This window comes from Tasmannia lanceolata, unplaced genomic scaffold (genome assembly GCF_043159265.1).
Source record: "Tasmannia lanceolata isolate RefF3 unplaced genomic scaffold, GAP_Taslan_0.1 ptg000023l, whole genome shotgun sequence".
NCBI classification, from domain to species: domain Eukaryota; kingdom Viridiplantae; phylum Streptophyta; class Magnoliopsida; order Canellales; family Winteraceae; genus Tasmannia; species Tasmannia lanceolata.
In genome coordinates this window covers 37,474,318-37,487,042 of record NW_027518700.1, presented here as the reverse complement: position 1 = coordinate 37,487,042, position 12,725 = coordinate 37,474,318, and the positions used below count along the sequence as shown (strand labels likewise).

At 38.4% G+C, this 12,725-nt stretch overlaps 1 pseudogene across 1 annotated transcript; it reads left to right on the top strand.

The window, feature by feature from the left end:
- Nucleotides 1–1,249: 1,249 nt before the first annotated feature.
- Nucleotides 1,250–11,324, top strand: LOC143856702 (ATP-dependent zinc metalloprotease FTSH 8, mitochondrial-like; annotated as a pseudogene). The gene is made up of 5 exons (XR_013238300.1): nucleotides 1,250–1,503; nucleotides 5,861–6,212; nucleotides 6,366–7,132; nucleotides 9,666–9,893; nucleotides 10,765–11,324. The product of XR_013238300.1 is annotated as an ATP-dependent zinc metalloprotease FTSH 8, mitochondrial-like (transcript).
- Nucleotides 11,325–12,725: the final 1,401 nt, after the last annotated feature.

Genomic DNA, 12,725 nt, shown 5'->3' with positions numbered 1-12,725 from the left:
TGCATTTAATTAACTGTTCTCACATGGCTGCTCTAACATGGTGGCCGGGTGGGCATCAATTTGCTATTAAAAAATTGCTTAGCAAATCACTTATGGGAGGTAATCTTGTGGAAAGCCATTTTGCTGGTGGCTTTTGCATGAGAGAACAGTCGCATCACATGACTTAAATGCATAAGACAAAATCTGCCAAAAAGTCAATGTGTGGCTGTTCTCACATGCAAAATCCAACTGTGAAATGTCTTTATGCAAAATTGCGTAGCAAATCACTACGCAAATCACTTATGATGATAAAAAATCTTAATCGAAATGTACTTGTAACTCCTTTCAGATCTTACATTTGTTTTCTATTTACTCGACAAGGTTTTAAATTTCAGTTTCGGTGTCCGTTTCTGCCACCACCGAAATCGAAATATTTCGGTTTCGGTTGAACTGTCGGCCGAAATGAAGTAAAATCCGGTTAAAAAGTTGGATATTTTTAAATTTCCAGTGGAAATCTTGTAAATAAGTGTGAAAACAAAATTTAGTCGAAATTTTGAAATTTCAGAGAAATCCTGTGAAAAAACGATTCACTGTGAATTTCGTTTCGGATTTCGGCCAAAATTTAAAACCATGTGGCTAGAAAACTTATTGGATCAGATGATTTAAAATTTTTTCACCACTGACAGTGCCCAAAATGAACAAAAAATCCAATTTTCTTTTTCGTAACTAGTTTGCAAATGAGCTTGTTCTATTGGAAAATTCAAATTAAATACATAACACGAAGATCTTTATAGAGTGGGATTTTTGTCTCTTTTGATTAAATCTCCAGCGTTGCTCATAGATTTGCAGTGGCGGAGCCAGGATTTATGCATAAAGGGGCAAGCTTATATAGGCTTATACATAAGAGGGGCAGGCCTTCAAATTTTAAAGGGGGCTGGGCCCAATTGAGTTGGGCCTATTAAGGATTTGGTCCAACTCAACAAGGGCAACTGCCCCCTTTAATCTACATGTAGGTCCGTCCCTTGAGATTTGAATGGGATGGTTAATGTTTTATGCATAGTATACATGAACGTCCAAAGTCGATGTGCTGGAAGGTAAAATTATGCTTTGGATGCCGAGTGAGATTGTTAAACTTGGGATCAAACATTTTGTTTAAGAGGAACCTTATCTAGCACATCTATTCCTACGCCATTTTTGAACCACAAGTGTTTAGACATGTTTTATTTCAGCTGTCACTTTTTTTTGTCATTGAAACTTGTTCAACCTTGATGGTAACATTTTTTTTTGCACCCATTTGGATTTTGGAAAAGTCTATTCTTATGGGCTTTATATGCTACAAATTACAAGGTTTGAAGTACTGTGTTTTCTCCCATCCTTTTCTCCAGAGGATTTCAATACAGATGATCATGGGAGTTCTCAGGAACATTTTACGAAGCATTTGCCAGGTTTGCTGGCACCTCTATTCTTTATTGGGTTGGTAGTTTCTTTCTTCTCCTTCGGTCGATGCTCCGGAACCAACAACAGGTCAGCATATCTTCTAACGTAGTTTAAAGTCACTTTATTTATCTTCTTGGTTTATATTTGGTAGTTAATTCTATGACGAAATTTATAATACTGATGATTTTAAATGATTTCCATTAGATGCCAATATAACTTATACAATTACAGCCTAAGTCTTTCTATTTTATTTATTTTGCTAGCTTAATGGGACTATGAAGTCCAAGACCATCGATTTTTTATTTATTTTTGGGTGCTCTGTTTTTGTGTTTGTGTATGAGAGAGAGAGAGAGAGAGGTGCTCTAATAGGTATGTATTCTAATATCCTGCTCTTTCCACACAAGGCATTTTCAACTTTTTTTTGTTTTGGAATAATAATATCATTGATCTTCTATGTAACAGATCACTGTTTGATGTTTGAGTCTGAAAATCTGAATAACAATTCTCTTTATGATAAACGGATGTGTTGTGAAAATCCGCCAGGAAATCTGATCCGATTGTGCACAAATTAAAGGAAAAGTAAAATAATAAATCAAGCCACAAGATGAACAAGATTTTACGTGGTTCGGCCAAGCCTACTCCACAGGCGAGAAACACGATCTTCCACTATGAGAAAAACAATATACAAGTATTACAATGGATTAATCGCAAACCCACAAACCCGCAACCCTTCCCTTGCTTCTCAAATTCAAGACCGTACATAGAGAGAAACCCAAGAGAAAACTCCAAGAGAAACCCAAGAGAATAACCCAAAAAGAAAACCCAAAGAGAAAACCCTCTATTCTTCTTCTTCTTTTTCTTTTTCTTCTTCTTCTCTCTCTCTCTTCCTCTCTTTTCCTTTTGCAGCCGACATACCAAAGAGTCCTCACTCTACCAAGAGAGCGAAACTTTCTTCTTTATACTTAGGTTTTGGAAAAACCTAAAAAACAACAGAACTTTCTATTTGCCTTATTACCTTCCCATGCACGGTGGGAAATAAGGCAACTTTCCCACCGTTGCCGTGGGAAAAAAGGCAACATTCTCAACAATCTCCACCTTGGCTTGACTCCCAGCCACCTGAAGATTTTTCTGTTGATGTCGCCACCGGTCCGCTATTGCCGCAAACCACCATTGGCCTTCCAAAGTACCAGCTACACACCCTCAAATCAACTTGGTTCTGACTCCTCCCGATTCGATCAACACGGCCAATGCACATGTGTAGCTGCCCAACCCATTGACTCACCTAGTCAACCTTGGAGAGGGATCTCGATCCATCCTCCCCAACACAGGTACTGTCATCCTCTCACAATCGTCTGCAACCTGGAAACATGTCTCTGTACCAACTGCGAAAGAGACCCTACGCATGCACGCGCTACCACTCCGTTTCCAACTAACCATTGAGATCTTGGGAACACTAGTCACCGTGTCCCCAATCAGATGATATAATCCGCCACACTTCTCTCCTTTCATCAAAACCGTATAGCCGCGTGTGATTTTCATGGCTCCACCTGCAGCTGAAAACTTGCAACCCCTGGAGTCCAACCGGCCAAGAGACACTAGATTCCTTCGCATCTTTGGGACATACGCCACACCACCCAAAGTATGAACTACTCCATCCAACATTTTCATCTTCACCGTCCCAACTCCCGTGACTTCACAAGTAGACCTGTCACCCAAGGACACTACACCGGCCCTTGCATCCTGGAACGTATCAAAAAAATTCTCTCCTGGAGCATACATGAACAGTGCACCCTGAATCTAAGATCCATTCATCATGAGGAGAAGTGTGATTACCTGTGGAGATTGTGAGAATCTCTCCAAACACTTCGCTCTGCTCATCCGTCGCTACCACAATATTCATAGCACCATTGTCCGTCTGGTCAGCTCGCTTTGGACAATCCCGCTTGATGTGGTAATATTCCTTGCAACGGTAACACTGCACGCCCCTTCCGTCGACCCTGGATCTTCACCTTCCTTTACCAGATCCCCTGTCAGATGACCTTCCTCTTTGATTCCCACAATGAACAACCAACCCATGCTCTTCATTTCCACCAAGAACAAGTTTCTTGCGCATCTCATTCGATAAGAGCGATGCCGTGACTTCCTCCAACTTTATCGTATCCTTGCCATACAGTAAAGTCATCACCAGGTTGTCATAAGAATCAGGAAGTGAAGAAAGAAGTAATAGGGCCTTATCTTCTTCCTTCAACTTTTTGTCAACCTTTCCACAAGCCCATTGAACACCGTGATGTGTTCCAGAAGATCCCCGACTTCCTGCATCTTCAGCCCGTACAATTGTCGCTTCAGATACAATCGGTTGGCTAAGCCTTTTTGACATATAAAGCTTTTCCAACTTCTCCCATAATTTAGGCACATCTTCCTCTTCCATAACGTTAAACATAACGATATATGCAAGACATAGTCGAATCGTGCTGACCGCCTTCGACTCTATGTCTTCCCACTCGGCACCCGTCATCTTCTCCGGCTTCCCGTCCTTTCACTTCAACGCCTTCGCCAAGCCCTGTTGAACTAGGATGTCCTTCACACTCATCTGCCATAGAGTGAAACTGCCCTTTCCGTCAAATCTGTCGATGTTGAACTGGGTAGAACTCGATTTTACCGCCATCTCAGATTACTCCGCACTTCAGGGTGTAGCGCTCCACCTTGAACAAGAATCTTTCTTGGATAATCTTTCTACTCCCAAAGATCGCTGTAGCTGCGATCCCACCACAACACCCACAATCACTCCACCCGGCCTCAACGATCACTCCACCTGAGTTATGATACCACTTGTTGAGAAAATTCGCTAGGCAATCCGATCCGATCGTGCACAACTTAAAGGAAAAGTAAAATAATAAATCAAGCCACAAGATGAGCACCAAGATTTTACGTGATTTGGCCAAGCCTACTCCACGGGCGAGAAACTCGATCTTTCACTATGAGAAAAACAATATACAAGGATTAAAATGGATTAATCGCTAACCCACAAACTCGCAACCCTTTCCTTGCTTCTCAAACCCAAGACCGTACACCGAGAGAAACCCGAGAGAAAACTCCAAGAGAAACCCAAGAGAATAACCCAAGAAGAAAACCCAAAGATAAAACCCTCTATTCTTCTTCTTCTTCTTCTTCTCTCTCTCTCTCTCTCTCTTCCTCTCATTTCCTTTGGCAGCCGACACACCAAAGAGTCCTCACTCTACCAAGAGAGTGAAACTTTCTTCTTTATACTTAGGTTTTGGAAAAACCTAAAAAACAACACAAGTTTCTATTTGCCTTATTGCCTTCCCATGCACGGTGGGAAATAAGGCAACTTTCCCACCATTGCCATGGGAAACAAGGCAATATTCCCAACAGGATGCATTTTGCAAGTTCTTTATTATGTGTGGCTTGTACAACCCCTTTCCTTTTCCCCATTTATGATTCAAACCTTATCCTCTTCCACTAGTGGCTACCGCTACCTGTATTATAATCTCATCAAGTCTTTCATTAACTTTTTAATATTGACAGTTTCTGTAATCTTGATGTGTTGAGCTTTTCTTGCTTTTAATCATAATGGCACATACATCTTATTTCAGCTTTAGTGGTTCAACTCAAGGTTTTAAATTTCGGTTATGGTTTCTATTTCGGTCATCAGCGAAACGAAAACATTTTGGGTTTGGTAAGAAATTTTGGCCAAAATCTTATAAAATCTCGAAAATATTTCAGTACAAATCCATGTTTAAAATCCATGTAAGATTCTTCACCACTGGTTTTTCTTTCTATTTTTTGTCGTTTTTAGGACAAATTTAAAGGAATCCCATTCTTCTTCTCTTTTCTGTCAGTGGAGTTGATTTTTGTCGTGATTTCTATAGATCTGTCATCATTTCGACATAAACTTTTGTTATTTATCTGAAAAATTGTATGTTTCAGACAAAATCCTGAAACTTCAAGGAAAATCTTGTATTTTTCCGAAACCAAATGGATTTCGTTTTGGTAGTAGACAAAATCGAAATATTTCGGCTTAAATAAAAAGTTTCGGTTGAAATTTAAAACCATGGTTAACCTATTTACATGTTTCTTCACTAGTTCCATATCATAATACTTAAGTGGGGGCTTTTCAACTAGAGGTCTGAATTTTGAACGTGGATTTGATCTGTTTTACGATCATTGCATTAGGCCATATTACAGTTTCTTTCTAACGCGTATTTTATGATCAGTACATTAGCACATGTTCTTGCTGACTTGCTGTAAATGCACAATTTATTTGCGGACTGAAATCTTTTTATCTTTCTATTCTGAAATCAAATGCCTTGTATGTCTTTTATTCTCGGATCAGTTTTCAAGAGTTTAAAAACAATCTTCTAGAACGTCGTGTAGTAGATCACATTGTTGTTTCCAATTAATATGTTGCAAAAGTGTATGTCAGGAGCTCTCAAACTATGACAGGTTCCCTTGATAGAAGAATTGGGAGCCATTATATGTTTCATTTTAACATTGGGAGCGTTGAATCGTTTGAAAAGAAGTTGGAGGCAGCCCAGGCAACACTAGGGGTAGACCCTCATGATTATGTTCCTGTAATGAATGTCTCTAAAATAGTATGGTACCAAGAGTTGCTGAGATTCGCTTAAATAGGATTGGTTGTGGGGTTACTCTTATACATGGGGAGAAGAATGCAAGGTGGATTTGGTGTAGGTGGGAGTGATGGAAGCGGTAGTCAAGGAATATTTATTAATGGGAAAGCTAATGTGACAAAATTGGATAAGAATTCCAAAAACAAGGTGAGCTATGCTTCTTTCACTTCGTTATTGGTATTACTTTTCCTTAAACATATTTTTCAAAGATTTAGTTTGCTGTGATGAAGTTGGAATGCTTTTTTCATCCAAGTATTTTTCAAACATTTAGATGGAAATTGAAATGCTTTTATTGTCCAGGTATTTTTCAAAGATGTGGCTGGATGTGATGAAGTGAAGCAAGAAATCATGGAATTTGTACACTTCCTCAAGAACTCTAGGAAGTATGAGGAACTAGGAGCAAAAATTCCCAAAAGTGCTCTTCATGTAGGACCTCCAGGAACAGGAAAGACACTTCTTGCAAAAGCAACTGCAGGCGAATCTGGTGTTCCCTTTTTATCTATTTCTGGTTCAGATTTTATGGAAATGTTTGTTGGGGTTGGACCATCCAGGGTGAGGAGCTTGTTTTTAGAAGCTAGATAGTGTGCACCAAGCATAATTTTTATCGATGAAATTGATGGAATTGGTCGAGCAAGGGGCCGTGGGAGCCTCATGGGTGCAAACGATGAGCGTGAGAGTACTCTTAATCAGTTGCTTGTAGAAATGGATGGATTTGGAACAACTAATGGGGTTGTTGTACTTGCTTGTGCTAATAGGCCCGACGTTTTAGACAAGGCCTTGTTGAGACCGGGTCGATTTGATCGTCAAATTTCCATTCATAAACCTGACATCAAAGGCCGCGACAACATATTCCAGATCTATCTCAAAAATCATAAACTTGATAGTGAACAATCATTTTACTCCTAAAGACTTGCAGCGCTGACACCTGGATTCACTGGAGCTGACATTGCAAATGTTTGTAACGAAGCTGTTCGATTGCTTCAAGAAATGAGGAAACAGAGGTCATGATGGAACATAATGAGACAGCTATAGATAGGGTCATTGGTGGCTTGGAGAAGAAAAACAAGGTAACTTATCTCCGGCAACAAAGACACAATGGGACATCTCCCACTCTCTGTCTCCCGTAGATTGAAACAAAACCAAGAGAAATTGAAATTTTTTTAAATTACAAAGCATTTGGGCGAAATTATAAGATGGTTTGTCTTTAACCTTGAAAAAGTGAAAGTCGTTGATTCAGACATGCTTTTTTGAATCATTTACTGCGGCCTTAAATGATAAATCATATTGTTGGATTGATGAAGTGGTTTGTGTTTCACATAAAATCTTGAAGCATGAATTTAACTACACCGACAGGGAGGAATAGAAGATAAATAAATATTAGGAACATCATATCAATCCTTATTAAGATCATGGAAAATTTTGGCATATGCTAATATGTACTAACAATTTGCTTCACATAATAATCAGCTACCAAGCCATGAAAAAATCAAACTACAAAAAGAGTGGTTTGTGTCATAAGATCTGAAACCCATGATTAACATAAATCCATGAATCCATTAATAGATAGGCAATTACTTCTTAAAAATAGTACCCTAAAATAAAAACAATTCACATACAAAACCAACTTATAGCTGAAATTTAAAAATTCAAAGTTAAGTAAGAAATAAATCATTGATTAAAGTCATTGATAGGAAACAGAATAATAGTTGAAATAAAGAAAAAAATCAACTTGCCAAGTGGGGACATTTCACAAATGATCTTTGAGATGTTGACCATAACAAGTTTTCCATGTGATTACATTTCAAAACGTATCTAATAATTCCAAAGAATACTAAAAAATATCATAAAATCCAGCAAGCAAAAAATGTCATAAGAAATATGAGAAGCCCAAAAGGTTGTGTCACTGGCGCACTGGGTAAAATAAAGGCTACATTCTACATATACTCACTAATATTTTTGGCAACAAAACCAATGCCGTCCCATTAGAGTACTCCAAGTATCCCAAGACTTCTAACTTCTTTGCGCCCCTCTGGAAAAATAGAGAAACATGAAAAGACCTAGTAGGTATCCATTAGAAAATTATCTAATTTTTTTTATCAGAAGTACATCTTGTTGTTAATGGACCCAATTATATATGAAAGTATATTTCAATAAATAAAGTCCTTTGAGATTTTAATAGAAAAACCATGAGGAACGTATGATAAGATGATTGTTCTAGAAGCTTTTAAACCAAATAAAGTATACCTTTTGTGAAATGGCATGATTTTGAAACACCAAAATATAAACAAAATCACTGCCAAGTGAGTTTTTTTACCTGCTGAGTCGCTCAATTGAAATAGTAGCAGCTAAATAAAGATCCCCATTTGGTGTTTTACGATCAACAATATGCCATTTGTCACAAACACTTCAACAATTTCCATCTTTTCCTGTGCATCTTAGGATCAAATTTTCTTCCATTTTCCAATTTTTATCAGTGGAGAAGTCACTTTATTTAAAATGTTTTGTGTCTTTTGAAACCATGAGTTTAGCTTTTCTTGGTCTGCATATTTCACGGAGAAGGAAGTATTTTCAGTTGGCCCAAACTACATTAGCAAGCATCCAGGTTGATAGAGTCTTGATAGTTTCTTCAATATATTTTGGAGATGTCATAAGCCATGACAATCAAGTATATGATACATTAGCAATCATCCAGGTTTCCTTACACATCAAGTCTTTATTGTGATATATAAAAAATAAGAGCAATATGCAAATGAGAAAGTACTGATAGCATACATGAAGTACTATACTCGAACATAAAACAAAGGATTGAGATCCATCCTAATAAATATCTGCATTTTTTTTCTATTCAAAAACTCATATGATCCATGCAACACAGACAATAGGACTCCCCTGAGTTGATGCCATTTTCCCATGGTAGCATTCCGCGTTTTGCCCCACAGAGTCAATAAAAAATCCTTTGACTCTCTCGAGTTATGACCACATCAACCAAGTACTTAGCCATGCCAAACGTGTTCTTGGCCGCGTCTGCGCCGAGTCGACAACAATTTTTCTTGGCCGCATTTTGACCCACATCCACCATTTTAAACACTGATTTTGATAGTCACATTTACTGCTAAAAACAGAAGGTGTCTGGTCATTTTAGCCTTCATATTACTGTATGAATGTTTGCTTTTCATTTTGCTGTTGGCACCTCTACAAAGTCGGGTATAAGAAAATGGTATCTGAAAATAAGACTCCTGTTGCGCTAGCCATGTGTCATATTTGCAACTGATTTTACTTTTACTTGTGTTTCTATCAATATTCTTGTAATTTGTATGCAAAATCACTGATTTCTTTCTTTCAAGTTTATAACTGCCAAAAATAAAAGAAATCTATTTATGTGTTAGCCTTCATGTTTGCTTGTCAATTGGCAGTTTGCACATTCACAGTGTCAAGTATAAGGAAATAGATTTCATGTCCCTATTTCTACGTTACGTTCGCAAGTCATTTCGTTAGATACTTTTCTATCGATATTTTTTTAATTTGTATTGAAAAATCAATAATTTCTTTCTTCCATCTTAAGAACTAGCTACGAACTATATTTCCTTGTTTGGTTAACAGGTTATTAACAAGCTGGAACGCAGAATGGTAGCTTATTATGAATCAGGACGTGTGGTTGCTGGATAGTTTCTTGAGCATGCAGAGCCGCTACTTAAAGTCAAAATTGTTCCTTGTGGAACTGTGGAATTGGGTTTTGTATAGTACCATCCATACGAGAACCTACTCACGACCAAAGAGCAGCTCCTCGATATTACTTGCATGAACTTACGTGGGTGAGCAGATGAACAGGTAACAATGATGTGTCCACTTTGCCCTCTACATCTTTCTGGAATATTAAATGTGTATATTTATGGTGAAGCTAGGGAAATTCCCATAGAAACCTCCCATGAACACTAAAAATGGGAGATGTGCTGTCAGATGCATAACCACCTCCTAAACTTAAACACAACAAAATTTAGAGACCAGACTACTAATATTTTATCTGTGATATCTGTTGATTTTTTTATATGCAGACTGTTTTTTTTTCTTAATTATGGATACCTTCCCCACTACACATTTCACTCAAAATTAAACTGGAAAACTTAGGACTTTGAAGTTCGGGTCAATTTTAAACATTATTTTTGGTATTGCGTAACAGCATGAATTTTGATTTTGTTGACCACATATTGTGCATTTTTTCTTTGTTTGAACAGATTTTCTTAATGTTCTTTGGACCCATTTACTTCTCACCTTGATCTGGGCAACTGGTTGCCTTAATTGATCTCAGCTGTTGTTCAAGAACAACCCTTTTGATTGCCCATCCGCTTTTAAACTACTTTAACATGTTTCTCTTCTGGACGATTTCAAGAGCGTTTTTCTACTTTGAGGAATTCAAAATCGTTTTTCGACTGTGACGCTTTACCAGCACCTAAAACTATTCATGAAAGTTTCTGCTAAATGCTTTTTCATCATCCTCTAGTAATGTCGGCCTTTATCTTCACCTAGATGAATTTCCAAATTGCTGAGTTCACTTCATTTCCACATCAAATCAATGTAAGCACTTTTTGATCTGTTGGACTCAAACGATTTGTAATGTCTGCAGTTGATCTTATAATGATTTGAATTCAGTGTATTGAACCATTCTAACTGTGTAAATGACTTGGTTTCCTATTGGGTGCAGATTTTGATTGGGAAGGTCTCAACTGGAGCCCAGAACAACTTGGAGAAAGTGATGAAGATGACCTACGCCCAAATCGTTGTTTATGGTTTCAGTGACAAAGTTGGGCTTCTGTCGTTCCCTCAGAAGGAGGATATGTACGAAATGTCCAAGCCCTATAGCAGCAAAATGGCAGCAATAATCAACAATGAAGTGAGGGACTGCGTGGCGAAGGCTTATGGCCGCACTTTAGCCTTAATCGAAGAACACAAAGAGCAAGTGGCTCAGATTGCAGAGCTACTGCTTGAGAAGGAAGTCCTACACCAAGAGGACTTGGTTCGAGTTCTGAGAGAGACCCGTTCAAGCCACGTTAACTGACTAATTATGATAACTTTAGGTGAGGATTCAAAATTGAAAATGAGAAACAGCTCCCAGCGGGTGGGATTGTAAGGGACAAACCATCATCATCCCTCCATGTGGGGGAGGTGGTGCCGGGTTAGTGGAAGAGGTTGTTTGTATTTGTATATTGGTAAACTAACTGTTCAAACTCAACATCTTCATAATGATATAGTATTTTTCTGTCCTAAACATCCCATAGTGCAGGTTTAAGAATGCCATATAAGTTTGTGTAAAATTTAACTTCAAGAAACCTTGAGGGGAAGGGTTCCACTTTTGAGCGGCCTACTGTGAACTCTGACTGCCTACAAAGATATTGTGCAAGATGTAAGCTTTTGGTAGAATGATTTGACATTGAATTCCTCAGAAGTGCATCAGGTCTTAATGTATTGCGATTCCAATAACTGCAATAATCAAGTCATTCAGCCTATCTCCTTGTCCTCGAGATTTCTTAAGTTCAGCTTTCAGGAAATGCTGTTTTCCCTGTGTGCCTTGCAATCCCTAACCCATATGCCCTTCTTCGACACTACTATGAATATATCTGGGAACATTTCTTTTAACGAGGCTTCCCAACACCACTTTTTTGTCCAGAATTTGATTCTCTCCCCTGAGTACACTATGAACCGGATTCCTTTATTAAACTTTAATTTTTGGTTTAGGATGTCTCACCAAACTGTCATACCCCTCCACTAAGTCGGCACCACCACCTCCCCATCGAGCAAAGCTGATGATGTGCGTCCCCCGTGATCCCACCCTCGGGGGTTGTTTCTCATTTTCAACTTGAAATCCTTGCCTAAACTTATCATAATTAGTCAGCTCACTTGACTAGAGCGGGCGCTCCCCCAGGACCCGAAGCAAGTCATCTTGGTGTAGAACCTCCTTCTCAAGCAACAGCTCTTCAATCTAAGCCACTTGCTCTTTATGTTCTTCTATCAACACTAAAGTGTGGTGATAGGCCTTGGCCACCCATTATCTCACCTCACTTTCAATTTCACCCCCGTTTTGCTTCCATAATGTATTTATTGCATATGGTATTCTTTATCTATCCTATTTTCAAGTCTTTGATTTTCTTTTTTTATAATTTCTCCGCCTTAGAAGCCTTGAATCTGTAGCCTATGATCCAATGGAGTGAGTCTTTTTCACAGGTTTCGGTGCATGACCCATCCATACTATTCATGTCAAAAACATGGACCTCATAATTAAGTTGAGTCCAATAATCGGTTTCCACTCACACTCGGATCTCAAGATCCAAAACAAAGTGGGCCTTAAGTGGTTGTATTGTGTCAAAGTCGAAAAACACTCTATGTAGGAAAGCATGTTAAGTAGTTTAAATGAGGTTAGGCAATAGATAGGGGTGTTCTTGAACAATGGATGGGGACCAATTAAGGCAACAACTTACCCAGATCAAATGGGTCAAATAACATAGATCATCTGTTCATGAAGAAAAAATAGCACGAATTTGGGTCTCTTCTAAATGAAAATGCATGCTGTCAAAACACAACAAATAATGTTTAAAATTGACTCCAGCTTCTAAGTCCTAAGTTTTCCTGTTTACTTTTCAGTGAATCCATTGGTGTGTATAGTGGGAT